At 38.9% G+C, this 18697-nt stretch overlaps 1 protein-coding gene across 11 annotated transcripts in view; it reads right to left on the bottom strand.

The window, feature by feature from the left end:
* KIAA1109 (KIAA1109 ortholog) overlaps nucleotides 1-1617 on the bottom strand; it is a 154510-nt gene extending 152893 nt beyond the window's left edge. For 9 of the 11 annotated variants that reach the window (XM_042470610.1, XM_042470617.1, XM_042470616.1 and 6 more), the window contains exon 1: nucleotides 1519-1592. The gene's annotated coding sequence lies outside the window, so the exon portion shown is untranslated. Of the gene's footprint in view, nucleotides 1-411; nucleotides 530-1518 lie in introns of those variants that run through there. The other 2 variants (XM_042470608.1, XM_042470609.1) reach the window with 2 other exon arrangements.
* Nucleotides 1618-18697: the final 17080 nt, after the last annotated feature.

Raw genomic sequence — 18697 nt, forward strand, 5'->3', positions numbered from 1 at the left:
CATATGTTTACTTTCATTACATTTACTTTCTGTTTAGGTGTAAGTGAAACATCTTGAGGTGATTAAAAATTATGTACTATCCATACTTATCCCATAGTTGACACCATTAACAGTATCATAAGTGCAATTTTACAGCTACTGAGTAGACAGTGTCAGGGCTCTGATTATTCCTTAATTTGTACTTAAATACTGTAAATAAATAATGCAGTTTGACAACCCTTTACGTGCTGCAGCTCCATCCTATGGAGTCCTGGGATCTGTACTTTTACAAGGTCTAGTCTATTCTGCCAAAGAATTCTGGTGCCTCACAAAACTATACATCCCAGGATTATGTGGGATAAAACTACGACAGTTAAAATGGTGTCACCCTGCATTATCTCTAGTGTAGCTGCACCCTTCGTCAACACTTACGTAGTTGTGTTCGTTCACGACTTCTATGGATGCCAGGCACTGTAGGCGGCAGGGACAGCAAAACCACCTCTGAGCATTCCTTGCCTAAGAATACTTTAAGAAACGCACTGGGACGCCATACTGGGAACTTGAAGAGACACACACACACAGTAGCTAGAACCAGCGATGGGATGTAGGCTGAAATGTCTAGATCGAGGGAAGTAATAGCGCCACTCTATTCTGCTTTGGTCAGTCTCCACCTGGAATGCTGTGTCCAGTTCTGGGCCCCACAATTTAAGAGGATTATTGACAAGATGGAGCGTGTCCAGAGAAGTCTATGAGGAATGGCTTAGAGAACTGGGGGGGAAAGCGTTAAGATGTGACACGACAGCCACCATTAAACATCTGAAGGGACGTCAAAAACACGTGTCGGACTATGCTTCTGGAGACCAGGGTTCGAATCCCCGCTCGTCCATGAAACCCACTGGACAGTCTTGGGCAAGTCATAGTCATGCAACCGCAACATGAACAATGCGCAAACTTGGACACAGAACTGCAGGAAACGAAACAGAAAGGGAACCAATGCACTTGAAATGCGGTACTGGACCTCAAGGGCTGCCCAAATGGCAAACAGAAGGGTCCTAGAGCAAACCAAGCCTCGACTCTCACTGGCTTTCTGGCACAAGGCTATGGAATCCTGGGATCTGTAGTATGCTGCAGCACCATCTCTCTCTCTCTCTCTCTCTCTCTCTCTGACAGAGAAGGCTCAGCATTGAGCCAATTGAGCCAAACTACACTAAAGGATTCTGGGAGATTACACTTTATTATTATTATCATCATTATGACTGTTATGCATCATTTCTTCAGCGAAAACGCAGCCTTAGGTTGTGTTCCTGGGATTTGTAGTTCGTCGAGGCACCAACTCTCTCTCTCTGACAGAGGAGGCTCGATGCCTCGCCAAACTACAACTCCCAGAATTCCCTAGCACTGAAAAAGCGGTGTCAACGCGGATCACTATCACTGCAGTGCGGGTGCAGCCTCGGACACCAGAGCCCGAAGCCGGCTTCACGCCGCTGGAGGGAGGCCCCCGAAGTGGAAGCGAAATGGCGGCTCGCCTCACTCACTCACCCCATCCTCCGCTTATTTACATCCATCCCTCCGTCTCCGCTGCTTTACTACGAACCCGGAAACCGGCGCCGCCTCCGCCTCTTGCCGCAAACACCAGCCGTCCCCCTTCCAGGCCCTCCCCCTCAGCGCCGTCCAGCCAATCACGGCACAGAAGCTGCCCCCGCTGACCAATAGGAGGCGACTCGTAGCCGGAAGAAGGAGGTTAGCAACCGACCGCCGCTAGCCAATGGGAATCCTTGGGAGGGCAATGGAGATGAAGACGCATAGATTCAATAAATTTAGACACACACATATGTGAAGTCACTTCCGGGTAGACTTGGGTGTTGAAGGGTTTGTTTTGTTTTGGAGTGTGTTACAGTGCTCTTTAAGGGATTTTGGACTTCAGCTCCCAGAATCCCAGGCTATTGGTCAGCATGACTGAGGCTTCGGGGAGCTGTAGTCCAAAATCTCTTAAAGGACACAGTTTGGGGACCACTGGCTTATAATTATATGGTTGTTGTTGTTGTTGTTTTTAATGCAGTTACCACAAAATAACATATTCATTATATAGTCCTCTTCATACATTCATTTTTTTACACACATTCTACATATAATTATGTATAAAATCATGGCAGTTTTGTGTCTGTAGGTCCTGATTTAACAAAGCTCACCCAGGAGCCTAAAGACTATGGAAGGAAACTTATTAGGATGTATCCACACTGCAGAAATAATCCGGTTTGACACCGCTTTTAACTGCTCCAAGGTGACCCAGAGGGCCGAACCTCAAAATGTAGGACATTCAATAAAAATGGAGGGCAACTGAAAAATAAAAGCTAAAAAAACACTCATAGAAATATAAATTCATGCTTCTTAGGTCTGAAACACACTGCAGATATAATTCAGGTTGGGGCCAGTTTAAGAGCCCTGGCTCAGTGCTAGGGAATCCTGGGAATTGTAGTTTATTGTGGCCCCAGAGCTCTCTCTGACAGAGAAGGGTAAATGTCTCCAAAAACTACAAATCCCAGGATTCCCTGGCACTGAGCCGGGGCAGTTAAAGCGGTCTCAAACTGGATTATTTCTGCAGTGTGTTCTGGACCAAAGTCATACTCAGAATGGAGGACATTTTGGAATTCCTCCTGGACAGAAGAAGGTTGGAATGGAGGACATGTCCTGGAAAAGGAGGGCGCCTGGTCGCCCTGAGCGTTGTAGTTTTTGTGCATATGGGCCCTTATTTAACAAAACAGAAAATGCTACAATTAGAAATCCCAGAATGCAACAGGAGGCAACCAGAGCAGTAAAAATGGAATAGCAGCACTATAAGAGTGTAATGCGGTAATGTGGATAGTCCAGCGATCAAACCACTACATCCCACTGGCTCTTGTATTTGATTGATAAAAGGTTTGTTTATGTGGGCCATCCGTTCCCTCTCTCTGGTCCGAACAGGTGCTGATATCAAGGATTGACATCAACAATCTAGTTTATCACACAAAGGAGATTGGGGGTCTATCCTGTGAATATCCTGGAAAAATTACGTAATTACGCGAAACAATTTCACATGACGTCGCACAAAACCTGCCACTAAAGTGGTCACGAAGAAGCATCTTTTTACTTTTGGGATTTCAGCGACAATGCATTTCCGATATCACTTTATTTGCGCAATTGCATGTAATTATTATTCATGCAATTTCTTGCCATTTTTGCTTTATTTGCGGGATGCTTTAAATGCCCTTTAATCTCTCTTTAATGCCAAAATTAGCCTCAGTGTGATAAACTCCTAAAATATGCTGATGACGCCATACTACTAGTGGAAAACATCATAGGCCTGGAACAATTGCTAATGAACATCAAATAAGAAAGTGCAAAGGCAGCCTTGCTGCTGAACATAAAGAAAACAAAAATAACCACCATGGAAGATGTACGTAAATTCAACCAAACTAAAGAGGAAACCAAAATAGTTAAAAGAATTGCCATACCTTGGATCACACTGATCAAAATGGAGACTGCAGTCAAGAAATCAGAAGAATACTAGGAATGGGAAGGGCAGCCATGAAAGAACAAGATAAAATCCTAAAGTGTAAAGATATACAACTGAGCACAAAAGTTATTGCATTCCTCCTCACTGTGTATGGATGTGACAGCTGGACAGTTGAATTTATCACATGTGGGAAATATTGGGGAGAATCAGGGGTTTAAACAGCAGTTTTACCAGGGAAGTTGTGCGATAGGGGTGATGATTTTCACACACATTGCGATTAGAGGGGAATTATCCCAAGAATAACCAGCAACAAATGATTCATTTCCCAAGGTTATTCTCTGCTTATTCCCGGGATAAGTCCTCTTTAATTGTGACACTGTGTGAAAATTGTCACTGCGATCACAAGACTTTCCTGGGAAAATGACTGTTTAAGCCCCCAATTTATCAAGTCCCTGTGTTATAAAGTCCAGTGAAGGCTGACAGAAGGAGAATCGATTCATTTGAGTTGTGGTGCTGGAGAAAAGGGCTGAGGATACCATGGACAGCCCAAAAGACAAACGCATGGGTCCTAGAACAAATCAAGTCTGAAATCTCCCTGAAGGCCAAGATGACAAAACTGAGGCTGTTGTACTTTAGCCACATCATGAAAAGACATGATTCATTAGAAAAGACATCACAGCAGAGAGGGCAAAGGGAGTCGGTGCCTCTTTAGGTGCTCCCAGGACAGACTAAGCTCTTACCTTTCACCACTCTACTCAGAAAAAGGGATGGTTCTGTTTTTTCATAAGACTTGCACTGATCCACAGAAAAGTTGACCCAGGTTTTTGGAGGAGTCAACTTTTTCACTAAAATTTCTAAAATTTCAGTATTCATATTAGAAATTAAAAATAAATGCTATAAATTTTACAATTTTCTTCCCATACTCACTCCAAAGGGAATACTCACACATAGTTATGAATTTCAGTTTTCCGCAGAATAGCCAATTATTTTCTAACTACAATAGCACATTACATGCCCCTTCAACTTTACCAATTTGTGCTGAACAATCTTTTTACACCATTAGTGTTCAGTTTTCCTTGCAGCTGCAGAAGCTGGAGTTGAGAAGCAAATATCCTGTGGAACAAGGCATACTTACTGTGCTCAGGTCATTAAATGAAGCAAAATCTGTTTATGTTCTACCAGCTGCTCAGCACAATAACAGGTGAACACATAATTTTTTCCCTAAGTACCTCTCTAAATTTAGGGCTTTCTTGGAACCAGATCCCATGTATCCATTTCGTCATGTTAATTAAATGATAACACAAAAGATAAAACTGTTTTGGAGGTCAGCGTTTCAACATCTGGGAAGAAGAGAAAATCAATTTAGGTAGGTGGACATGTTGCACTTTTAAAGAAAGCGGAACAACTAGGCAGTTTGAAAGATGGACGGAGGAACAGCTGCAAAATTGATTACTGAATCAGCACTGCAGTCACTTTGATCTATAAGACTAGACATACAATTCCTTTCATCTGTTCATCTAATACAGAGGGGAATCATACCCTTTAGCTGCATGCAGTTGCAAGATCAGCATTAATGGGAAAGGTTTGTTCATACATACAACCATAATTCTCATAATTAGAAACCCCGAGCCAATTATAGCTTGCAATAACAGGAATGAACCCTACTTGAATACAGGTGTATGCATGTGCACACGCATGTGTGCGCGCAGGACAGGTGTATATACATAGTCACATAGGATCCTATCATTATGTATCTATCAAACTTATCGTTCAGCAGAGTGAGGCAACCACTCTAGACAGAAAATGTTGATAGGGATCAGAGGAGTTACATTTATTAGTGAGGGGAAATAAAGCTTTGTGTGACACGTCCTGTTCTTTACCCCACAATCAGCTTGGTATACTCCTGTGCAGTGCAGGATGCTATCCCATGCTGGTGCTGAAGTAAAATTTAACTGACATGCAAAATGTGTTGTAACCTCATTCCTCACAGCCCAAAAGGAAAAAGAAAAGAAAAAGGCACATACATATGCACCAATAAACCTGGCATATACACCAACAAGCCTCCTGGAAGTCTCTCATTCATAGGGTTACCATAAAAGTTAACTTGATGCCAGTTAACAACAACGATCCCTGGATTCTTTCCTTTCAACTCCCAAGGATGACTTCCTTACACCATATTAAGAATGTGAAAACTGAGCAGAGTCCAGGAGTTGATATATCAAGAAAGGATAGCCTGAACCATTTCATTACTGTGTTTTTCTTTTTGCTCATTTCACTTTTTTCTTGCAGCTTCCCTATAGTATCTTAACTGTAACAAGTTAGTTCAATGTATTTGGTGTATATGTGTTTATTTTATTTATCTCCTGTTTTTTTCTTAATAGGAGACCAAGGGAGAAAGGTGGGGTATAAATTCAATCAATCAAACAGTGGAGTATAAATTCAATCAATCAATTGCAATGGATTAATGGCCATTTGTTAATCTTTATAAAGTGTTAGGAAAAAGACATGGATTGACTAGGAAGCAAGTCATAGCCTAACAATTTAGTTCACCCCCCTTTTTTTTTTTTCTTTTTCTTTTAACAAATCTTAGTGATTCTTGAATAGCATATGCTAAATCACAGGAGACTAGTCTACTGGAAATGGGTCTGCTAGGTATTACTGTCTCCTGACCAGCTTGAAGCAGAAGTTACAAGTGTTTTATAATGAATGAACTTTTTTAAAAGAGGGGAAAGAGGGAGAAATAAAGCTGTTTCTATCTATATCCTTTTCTCTCTTGAGAACAGGAAACAGCCAGAGGGAGGAAAAATCAATATAAAATAATAGCTCTTAGGATGTTGTTTTTCAGTGTACATCACATCCTAAAGACTAAACTTGGCTCCTGTGGATTATCCAGCAATTTCCCTGAAGCCCAAAAAGTTGTCATCATTCTGATATAACTGCAAGGAAATCCTTTATGAGGCAAGAAGAGCATGGGCTATGGATATCCATGTATTATTATTATTATTATTATTATTATTATTATTATTATTATGCTTTATTTATATAGCACTGTAGATGTACACAAGGCATTTCTCTTGCACAAATCATACTGGAATTAGTGGGTGCTAGACAGGAGAAGTGTTTGTTTGATTTCACATATTCAAAAATGAATAAATAGATGTAAAAATAAAAGATGAAGATAGATGCTGATGGAGTAGGGTCATAAATATGAAAACAACTAGAATGGAGATCACTGAGAATCAAAACCTTGTTGAAATCTCCTATAAGACATTGTTCCAAAGTTCTAGATGATGGACAAGTGGAGTTGTCATTTGGAATTTTTTATTAATTCTAGGAATCATTGTGCTAAGGTGGCTTGTAGCACTACAAGATCCCTTTGCATACTGATTTTCCAGATTAATATGGCTATGTCTTTGTATACTAGGAATAGGAGCCATTACTCTATAATAATGTTTTAAAAGAAATGAAAAAGAAGAAGAAGAAAAGCAAGAAAAAAGTGAAATGAACAAAAAAACACAGTAATGAAATGGTTCAGGCTATATATTTTTATTTTAAATCAGGTAAATGCTATCTAAGGCATGTATAACCTATTTTATGCTAACAAGAGTTGCATCCTTGTATGCAAGTATGTCCTCTATACAGAGACAGGCAAGAAAAGATGTCCAAGGAAGAGCTCTTCTCATGTTGCATCCCTGCCTAACAACTAAATCAATAAGATATTAACCAGTAAGATATACCGGTCTTTTCAAGTTCTGAAAGCAACAGTGATTGTTTCAGCAGAAAACTTCTGTGGCAAATATTATGTACACAACATATTGTTTTTGTGCTTTGATTGCATATTTAACTTGACAGTACTTTTCTTGAGCTTGCCAGCTGGGGGGTAGGAGCAGGAGAGAATCCTGATCTGAGTAGCTGTTTGATCTTCAGACTAAGCTGATGTGATCAAAGTGCAAATGCCACATACATTTTTCTGAATAACACCAATATTACTGCTAACAGTAGCCTGGTGTTAAATATTATGATAGGATAAACATCCAGGATTTGAAGTTACAGGGAACTTGGCTATTGATATGTAGAATTAGTTTCAAGTAATCCTGCTAAACCGCAAGTCAGTTCTGGTGCCCAGACCTGCAGCAAATGCTACAAATAGGTCAGATTCCCTGGATGAAGCCATATTTCTGACATCTTTTCCTGTGAATCATTTGTTTGACTCGGGTTTCATTTTCATAACATGGTTTTGTGTGTACTGAATTCATAGAATTGCAGAGTTGGAAGAGACCACAAGGGCCATCTAATCCAACCCCCCTGCCATGCAGGAACTCTCAATCAAATTATTCAGAGGTATGCTACCATGGACATAACAAACAGCATTTTTAATCAACATTCTGATTCATTTTGGGCAGTGTTTAGGAAAGTTACTTTTGGGGACTACAACTGTCAGAATCCCACAACCTACATGGCCACTGGGATTTTGCCAGAGGGACTCTGGCAGCTACAGTTTAAAATAGTCTTTCCAAGCTCCAGTTTTAGTTTGATGTGGTTATGGGAAGAACACACAGAGATACTCCCATTCCCTGTAACAGTTTCCTGTTGCACTGCCCCTGTTTGGACTTGTAGATGTTTCTGTGGGGCAGGTGAGGCAAGAAATAGCTCAGTTGAATCTTATGGGATTTCATCCAAAAATGAACCTTATATCTCGGAGGAGATGCACTTTATCCAATATGTTTTAGATTTTAAATCCATTTTTAGACTTGGTGGAGCAGGGAGAAATAAACTGCAACCAAAATATCTTAAGCTCTTCCACTTAAAGTTAAATATTTCTTTAATTCTGCTCCAAAAATCAGTGATATTTCAGTAGCTCTGTTGTTTTGAACGGAAAACTGTAATATTGTTTTTACTGTTTTTGAGGGTAATAACAAGTAAGACAGCATCACAATCACCTGATGATACACACATGATTGGTTTCCCTTTATCACTTTATGAGTTTTTCAGCAGCAAGTATGATCACATCATTGTCACCCAGGGATTGCTGTTCCTCAAACCATTGTTCGCCAGGGAATGATCACTGCCTCACTGTTAAGTGTGCTGAGAAACTGATACTGGGAGATAGCTCTTGAGGGCCCAGTGTCAATGGGCTGGCACATGCAGAAGGAGCCAAGACAGACAGACAGACAGACAGACAGAGGTACATTGCCATGACTTTATTATGTATATCTGTATAATGTGGGCCTGGCACAAGGCATGGATCCTAGGTTTGGATAACCCACTTGTTATCTGATAAGCACCTTCATTGGTACAGTGCAGCCATGGAATGGCAACCATGCAATCCCAAGAATGAGGCAGGACTAATAGCCTCTAAACTGTTCCTAGTCAGCTCTATCCCAAAATTTCTTATAATCCCCACCCCGAATATGGGAATGAAGGGCGCATAGGCTGTGATTGTTATCTGGGCCCCATTCCATGCCACCACTGGGGAACAGGACACAGTCCAAGTCAGCATTCTGGAAGAACTCCAGAAGAAACACTTTTACACTCACTATCCAAACTGGAGAAAAGACTTTGTCTAGTTGCAAAGATCCTGCCCATTCCAAGCACTGGCTAGCCTTCTCATTGGCCAAAGCTTCTGGAGACCTGTGGGACAGAGGCCTTTGGTAGAAGATAAGCATTTGTAGAAGGCGATGGCAGCAACAAGTCTCCAAAGAACTATGGGTTCTTAATTCTGATACATTTCTCCCACATCAGTTTAATATGTTGACACCTTTCAGATGCGGCTTCAGCATATTCTGAATAAGAGAGCAGTGTGTGAAGAGCTTGGAAGGTTACCTTTTAAACAACTTGCTGAATTCCATAGAGATGCCAGACTGAAAAGTGGAGAAGGCTCCTTTACCTTTAATGGTTATCTAAAAGAGGGAATTTCAAGTAGCAACTAAGTACCAAGCAACAATTTCTGAAATTCCCTTTTCTACACCACCATTAAAGGTACAGGAGCCCTCATCAGTTTTCACTTTGACAAGCTTACCTAGACAGTGACTACACTGACCACAGTTCAGGAAGTTGTAATTCAAGAAAGTAAGGTTCTATACACATTTCTCTTGCAAACCATGCTTTTCGTTCAACATTGGAATCATCAGTTCATTCATGCTCTTTACCTTGTGCAGTCTGCAGGCACTCAGTTTTACAATTATTTTCTGCACCAATCTCTCCAGTTTAGTACCCTCCAGATGACATTATCTTGTATCTAGTCAATCCTGTGTTCCTTTCTCTTCTTATTGGTGTTTGACTTCAAGTTGTTTTTGACTCATAATGACCATAAGATGAGCCAATCATAGGGTTTTCTTGGCAAGATTTGTTCGGATTGGCATTGCCTTTGCCTTCCTCTGAGGCTGAGAGAATATGACTTGCCTTGGGTCATTCAGTGGGTTTCTGTGGACAAGCGGGATTCAAATACTGGTCACCAGTCACTGTCCAACACTCAAAGAACTACATCAATCTGGTTCTGTTCTTCATCTACTCCTCCATTTTCCACCATTTTGAAACACTGCAGATGTCATCCTGAAATAAATGTATTAATCACCTTCTAGGATACACATCTGACAAAACTGGTATGCTTCAGTATTATCATATACGACTTAATCTTCTAATTTATTTTGTTTTTATAAAAGAAAGTTTATAGCTGCATCTGATGAAATAACAGAAAGTAAAAAGGACATACTATAATGTAGTGCCCAATTTAGCATCAAAAACTACTGTTTATTACTAGAATGAATTCCAAGAACTGTCTATAGAGATGAGGCTAATGCTAGTGCGTGACAGGAATACATGCTTCCTGTTTTCCATTGTTCTCAGAAAAATCAGCAAGGTATGCTGGAAAGATTTCAAAACATTATTGAAATATCAAGTATACTGCCAAACTGGCCATCACAAACTAAACACTTTTGAAATATTACTGAGTGCATTACGTCAAACCAATCTTAAATATAGTGCATTCTAGAAGGCAATTAATACAATTATCTGAGGATGACATCTGCAGTGTTTCCAAATGGTGCAAAATGGGGTAGCAGAGAAGGAAGGAACATAACATTCACTCTGCTATTTGGCATTGATTATAAATTTGGAATCTGCAAGAGGTCATTTGGAGGGTACCAGATTGGAGAAGGCTGGTGTAGAAGGTAATTAAAGAAATGGGTGAGCCTGCATTTATTTATACATAAGATCACCCTAGTGCTGCAGTGCCAAACCTATGACACGTGTGCCCTCTCTGGCATGTGAAGCCATTTCTGAGGGCATGCGGAGTGATGGGAGGATGGAGGAAGAGGAGGAACAAATGTGTGCCTGTTCCTCTTCTTTCCCCATTCTTCGGGGCCTTCAGATGTCTCCAGAGAAGTCCCACTCCTGGAAGTCCTGCCCCCAGAAGACAGGCCCCAGAAATCTCATCCTCCCGGCACCAGGTAACACCCGGTGTGGGAACACCTTTGAATTTGGACACTCAGTCTCTAAAAGGTTTGCCATCACTACCCTAGTGTTATAGCATGGAATCCATATTTCCCATACTATAGATGGAGTTGGTTGGGAATGATGGGAGCTGAATGTATTTTATATTATTTTTAAAATTTATATCCTTCTTTTTCCCCAGCACAGTATTCTAAGCAGCTGAAGTCCCCCATATGTGAAGGACAGCAGATTCAGTATCAGGATGAGATATTCCAAATTTAGGAATTCCAAAACTCTCTATGTAACATTGCTTGGGTAATGTAGTCCAAAGAGTACTAAGCAAATTTAATCAAGTGCAAAGATGAAGACATCAACTTAATTTGAGTGGTGCTATCTTGTCTGATAGGCAAAACCTAATTATGTCACTGTACATTATTTACTACGTTGCAGCTGATTCCGAAGCATAAGCTTCTATGCGCCTTGATCTATTAGGTGCCTTCTTTATTTTAGTTTAAAAGTTTTATGACTAGTTTTAGAAAACCTATAAATGCATTCGTATTGGCCCAAACATGCATAGATGAAGCCTCAAATATTCTCCTCAGTTATGAAGAACTAGCTGTTCAAATTGTTTATTTATGCAGCAGAATATAAAAAATTGCCTTGAAAAAAGACAGGATGACACTAAATAATTAACACTGATAATAATACCTGAAGCAACAAAGGAATATTGGAGGAAATAATATTGTCCATTATAGATAGTCTGCTGCAAAACTTGCATAGCAAATATATTTCAAAGAAGCGTCACTTTGAGACAATGTTTTTATTTGCTGTTTTCATATTTTTAGAATTTTCAGTAGCTGACAATATACTGTGTGTCCCAAGAATCATTGCATCAAGCTCAAGCAACTGATTTAGACTTGGAGAATACTTCAGTTGCTTGCTAGACCTGAATCTTCATTAGTAACAGCAGTAAACATTTTGCATTTTCAAAGTTCTGTACCCTTTTCTCGGTACTTCTCAGAATATATCACTTTTAAAAAATCAGTTCTGTGCAAATGTTGTGCAATACCTAAATTCTGTGTAAGATCTAAGTTGTTTGTAGTGTGTCTATTGGAAGAAATGGCTGTATTGGAAGTTTGTTGTTGTTGGTTTTAAGTCAGGGGTAGGCAAAATTGTCCTTCAGGTGCGGGACTGTGAGGCTAATGGGAGTTGTAGTCCAAAAATAGTTACAGGTCCAGAAGTCCTATCTTTTGTAGTTTTAAATTAAGGTCTGTGCATGCAAAATATATCTGCACATGCAGAGTGTACACTAAATGGTAACAATGTCAGTTAGATTCCAGGTTGATACACAACAAAATGTGGAAAGGTTAAAGGGTATGTGTGATTTGCAGTCGAAGGCTTTTATGGTCGGCATCCATAGTTTTTTGTGGGGTGTTCAGGCTATGTGGCCATGTTCTATGTGTGATTGTTTCTGCAAGTTACTGCAGATATGTTGTTACACCTGTATATCTTTCTGTTTAATTTGTAGGTTGTTTGAATCAGCTCCAGGGAAGGTTTATATTTTCAGGATTGCCATAGGTCTGAAAGCAGAATTTAACTTCTTCCACCCCTGAAGATGGTACAGTATCTACTTTCAGGGAACATACTCCATTGATGCCGGTGGGGGATTTCTCCCTCAGTGCATATCAATGCTTCAGAGGACAAGTAGTTTGGCTTTTTGCTGCCTTAACTCAGGAGACAAAAGATAAGTGCTTCTCCCCCAACATTCTTCATACTCATTTTTCAAAACTCCTGAAACTGAACTTATCTAAATGCAGAGCTCATAAAAAGATGAGCCTTTCTGGTTACACAAAGAAAAGGCTTTCACAAAACACCAATATGCCATATGAGCTATTCATTTTTATCTGCAGTCTCCTCCTTTATCATTTTTGAAGTGTAAAATTTGGCAAAGTCTATTGCCAGTTTTCTGAATGTAAACAAGACTATATATAATCACAAAATGGAACAAATTCTATGGTGTTGTATTGTGGGCTGTTTTCTAAAGTTGGCAACAATAATTGTTATCTAGCTTAGTGCTTTTAAAGCTGCGCTGCCCATGAGACCCCATTCTAAGTTGGAAGTTTCCCATGAACTCTGCCAAGAACAAAGCCCTGTCTATCATTCAAAAGCAAAGATATCCCATACAGGGCATGGTTCCTTATATATTTTGATGGCCTATAGTCACTCACCAGATCCCGTCTGAACTTAGAAGCTAAATAAATTCAGCCCTGATTAGTATCTGGATGGGAAACCGTCAATTAACATCAGGTGCTGTAGGCTACATTTCAGAGGCAGGAACCAGCAAAACCATCTCTAAGTATTCTTTGCCTAAGTAAACCCTATGAAATTAATAGAGTTGCCGTAAGTCAACAGGTGACTTCAAGGCGCGCACACAGAGAGAGAGAGAGAGAGAGAGAGAGAGAGAGAGAGTCTCTATTTATGTCCGTCTAGTGGATCACAGCCCATACTAATGCCTTTATCAGTTATAATATTTCTGTATGAAATATCACTATGCATTTGGGCTACACAGATATAGCTGCAAAGTGATTGAGAAACAGAGAACCAGTGACATTCCAAGAGTATCAACAGACTTCCTAATACTGGGTTTTTTGTTTGTTTTGTTTTGTTTTGCTTGATCTTATCTTCCTTTCTTCTACTTCAAAGTCTTAGGCTCATCATCTTTTCTTTGCTCTGACCACTTTTATGAAGTGTTACACAACTGTTTATGTTATTTGTTAGCAGTAGCTCATTACGTGGATTGTATGATTTATTATGTACCACTACAAACTGCAACAGAAGACAGAGAGAACAGAACTATTTGAGTAACTATCAAAACCACAGAAATATGGGTGGGAGACCAGGGTCCCATTCCTACTACATGCTATGTACTAAATAACATACTATTACATACATAATATTAATCCACTTTAATTGCCACGGTTCCATTCTATGAAATTCTGGGATTGGCAATTAAGCGAGCAGAGTTCTCCTCCATATTGCTCTAGTGCCTCACCAGACCACTGGTCCTAGGATTTCATAGCATAGAACCATAGCAGTTAAAGTGGAATCATAGCACTATAATAATCAAGTGTGAACATGCCCTTGTACCAGTCTCCCAGAGTCATATCCTCTGCAGGCTATCACTTTAAAAATAAAAACATCACACAAAAATCATAGTCATCATCCACAACCTTTCCTGGTTGGGTACTTAATGCCAGTCAAGGGGCCAGTGTGGTGTTGTAGAGAATGTAAGTGAAAGTAATCTCAGATGATTTTATGGTTGTACAGGCATATCTCAGTTAACAAAACCTCTGAAAAAGAGCTTCTTTTTACAAAATCTTTTAATGCCCGCCTAGCTCCATTTTCTTCCTTGTCCTGTGTCTAGTTAGATGTTTTAAGCAGCATCAGGATTGATAAGATGGTGAAGGAAGGCTGGAGAAACACAGACATTTGATGTAGGGTTGTGCTGAAAAATGTCATAGTAATTTTAATTCATTCTTATTATAGAAGATATTCTAGAAAAAAAGTATGCAGTGATTACTTTCAACTTTATTTCCCCTGCAGTTATTTATCTTTCCAGTTCATAAACCTGCTATAACAGCCACAAAGAGCTCATCTGCCCATGTTTACAAATAATCTGCATTCTCTGAGACACTGGAAATTCCCAGAGACTTCTGATTGGATTTGTAAATAACTCAGTCCAAGGCCTACAGTCTGTTCCATCTGTACTAATATGGCCTATGTTATTATTTTTATTTATTTCCGCTATCTGCCTTAGTGGTTTTCAGCTGAGTTTATTATTCTTTTATAAATGCTTCATCTGTCTAAATAATGTGTTTTAACACCAGGAGTTCATGCTTGCTTGTACACAAAGGAAGGAAGCAACTTGTATTGGGAACATTGTGCTCTGTTTGAACACTCAACTTGAGCACTACAGATCTAGACTGAATGCATTTTTTAAAAGACAAAACAGTGGTTTCAAGATATGTTGCTTCCCTTCTGAATCCATCCATACCAGTGGAAATAAGGCATACTTCACTGACTATTTAGTGATTGCAGATAAGAACAAGATGGAAGATGGATCATCATCATCATTCAGGTCTTTGACGCTGCTGTGCTGAGCACGTTTAGCAATAGATATCTAAAGTGATGTCCTGTCTTGTGATCAATAAAAAATAAAGTGTTAAAAAAATAAATAAAGTGATGTCCTGTCCACCAACAAAACCCCAATGTAATCCCTTCTTTAGTTTATTTGTTCCCATGCCGATCCTGCAAAGTCCCACAGCTAAAAGCTTCAGAATTGCTGTGGAACCGATGAAGAACCATTGTGCAGTATCCAGTGCAGACCACAGAAAGATCACCTGGATGCAAGATCATCCTTTCTAATTTTATTTCTACTTGCTAATTTTAAATCCTTTAACCTTTGGCTCAACTAAATATTACATTCTAACCATGAATTAAAATGTGGTTTGGACATTGTCGCGACCTAAACATTGCAATTCCATAACTCTGACGCGAGAGGTAGCTTTCAAGCTTCTATGAGAACTCAGCTATGAGTAAATGTTGACATTCTTGGCTCTTTAGTACACTCTCTTATTAATTTTTTAAAAATCGTTTTAATAACTTAATTATAGAATTACAGTAATGCTAACATTCCCACTTCATTCAATGAGTTAAATTAAAAATCAATGTAATTAAGTTCTTTACTTATGTTAGAAAATGTCCATTTTAATTTATAAACTAATTGATTTTAACTAGCTAGTTTTTATATTTGATTGTGGCCTGGAACTGTCACCATTAGTGTGAACACATTAGCAGTGAACTCCAAATTAACGTGTGAACGTTAATCATTACAACATTAATTTGTTGTGGTAATCATTAGTAATAATTGTCCTGCCAAGTGAGGAAATAAACATGAAATATTAATTGTTAGTTAAACTGTTAATTTCATTGTCTTTAATGACTCTAATAGCTTTTTCAAGTACTGTAATAAATGAATTAACTAACAGTAACAAATTATTTTTTGACAGATTGTTTCCAGTAGCTCAACTGTATGATATAGGTCCTGGATGTCAGTGAGCATAGATCCTAGTTAGTCTGAGTATGTTAATGTGCATATTTGCTATTAATTTACAAACTATTCTAGTTTGTAAACATATGGGTGCCCCTTCCACATATTCAGAAACCTCTTATTTGAGGGCTATTCAGTTTTACTAAGGTGTATCTAGAGGCTGTTTTGTAGTGAATCTACTCTGGATTTTAGCTTGAACTGTAGCTGAGCTATACCAGCTGCTCAACCTATTTGTGGCATAAAAACCAGCACCTTGGATAGCACCTCTGAAGTCTTTACTGCAGAAAGAATGCAATTTGACACCACTTTAACTGTTATGGATCAATTAATGGAATTCTGGGAATTGTAGTTTGTTGTGGCACCAGAGCTCTCAGACAGAGAAGGCTAAATATCTCACAAAACTTGGGAAAGTTGTCTACACTCCTTGAATTCTTCAGTCAGCATGGTCATTGTAGTTTCTAAATGTAATTTTTCCAAGCTTTGCAAATGGTAATACAGACTGGCAGAAAGGGGCAGCGTTTACTAGAGTTGACCCATTGAATTAATTGCTGGATGATTCCTGGCATCAAGGTGAAATGCGGCATGCAGAGATAACCTGAGGATGCACGAGGATAAAAAAACCCTTATACTTTGCAACTTATGAAAAAAATAAAATATACATCTGCATTTAAAGAAAAATAGACATTTAACATTCACTATTCTTTGGGTATCCCAAATTTTTGTGTATTCTTGCTAGTATTTTGCTTGCTTTTCCCCAACCCCAAATTTGCAGCTGAGAATTCATTTTCATCCTATGTTGACTCTCCTATAGCATGACTTGCCTGAAGATCTATCACTGGGTATTTTCCTTCCTTCTACAACTCTAGTTTATAGATGAAAGCTTTATACAATCTGAAGAGCAGCCAGAGAATCTAGTTTACAGGCAAGTAAAATTGGGCATCAGAGATGATGGGATTCATTCTATATTTCTATAACACTTCCTTTCTCTAACATGGAGGCCACTGCAGACAAATGATGCGGCCTCCAGGAGGCCTAAAAATAATCTGCTTCTGGCAGGTTCTTTTTATGCTGTGCAATCATGACATCCACATGGTGCAGCGCTTTTTGGGCACTGCGCCACAGGGACATCATTATCACATGCCCTGTGTGGACGGGGGCTCAGCAAGATGGCGCCCATGCACCAATAGTAGGGCTGGGTGCATATGGACGCCCAGCCCTACCTAACTCTAATTTTGGCCCCAGGCCGGCACAAAACACCGGTCTGTACCAGGCCATTGGTTCTTTCTCCCTCTTTCAGTTGACATAAATCAGACATTTTCTTCTCTCCTTATTCATTCTATGAAAGTCCCAAAGAATAGTCACATTTAATGTTGCAGTTGTTTTTTCCAATAAGAATAAACTTTAGTCAGCATATATCATACTGACAACCCTTCTTTATGCAGAAAAACACATCATGCGACATGTTAACCTCAACATCAGCTAGATAAAACATAAGCCAAATGGAAAAATATTTAATATGTAAGCTATGCCATTTAAGAAGAAAAATGAAGGTCATGTGTATTTTCTCCCAAATGCCAAATATAAAACAGAAGTCTCCAATTAACATTTCCTTTGTGTCCTGTCGGTTATATTATGACCTGAAAGAGATTTTTGTATAAAATGATGTATAGATGGTATTTGACATCGTAAAACTGACAAAAATATACAAAGGTTGCAATAAAGTGTGTTGGAAATGCAAACAACAAGAAGGAACATTTTACCATCTCTGGTGGGCTTGTGGCAACACTGGAAAGGCAATTAAATTTTGGAAACAATTGTATGGGATGATTCAGAAGATACTTAAGTCTAAAATCCTGTTTAAAGCAGAACAGTTTCTACTGTGACTGCTTGTTGACCAGATAAAATTCAATATGAAAGAGTTTTATTATATATGATCACAGCAGCAAGGCTATTGTATATCCAGATGTGGAGGAATGCAAGAGTACAATAACTGAAGATTGAATATTAAAAATGTTTGAGTTGGCAGAAATAGACAAATTCCCCATGTTGTTAAAGAAAAAAAATTAATAGAGAACGTTTTGAAAGACGGGGAGCCTATATATATATATATATATATATATATATATAATTTGTAAGAGAAAGTGAGAAAAAGTTCACACTTGCAGGTTTTGAAAATTGGTTTATTTTAAAAATGAAAAGTTTGAGGAGGGAGGTTGTAAATCAATTAGACTTTGTGGTAATTTATCTTAAGTTAGTATTTATACCCCTGATAAGAAAGTGGAGAGTCAGTTTTTATTATGTGTTTACATAAGTTTTATTTTGTCAAGTCTATTACAGTGGACCCTTGTTATACTCTGGGATTTGGTTCCAAGATCCCCTGTGGATAACAAAATCTGTGGATGCTCAAGTCCCATTAAATACAATGACATAGCAAAATGGTGTCCCTTATAAAAAATGGAAAATCTAGGTTTGATATTTGTAACTTATACTTTTTTTGAACACTTTCAAACTGTGTATGCTGTGTATAAGAGGGGCCGACTGTATATGTTTAATTCAGGTTATTATGTGTTTATTACAGGTGTTTACTTTTATTGCCTGTAGTAGACGTTAGCTTAAAAAAAAACCTGAATGATATCCATGAAGGAAAATGATACTTACAGTAAGAGTTTGTAAAAGTTATTTTT

This window comes from Sceloporus undulatus, chromosome 5, assembly GCF_019175285.1.
Source record: "Sceloporus undulatus isolate JIND9_A2432 ecotype Alabama chromosome 5, SceUnd_v1.1, whole genome shotgun sequence".
In the NCBI taxonomy this organism is placed as follows: domain Eukaryota; kingdom Metazoa; phylum Chordata; class Lepidosauria; order Squamata; family Phrynosomatidae; genus Sceloporus; species Sceloporus undulatus.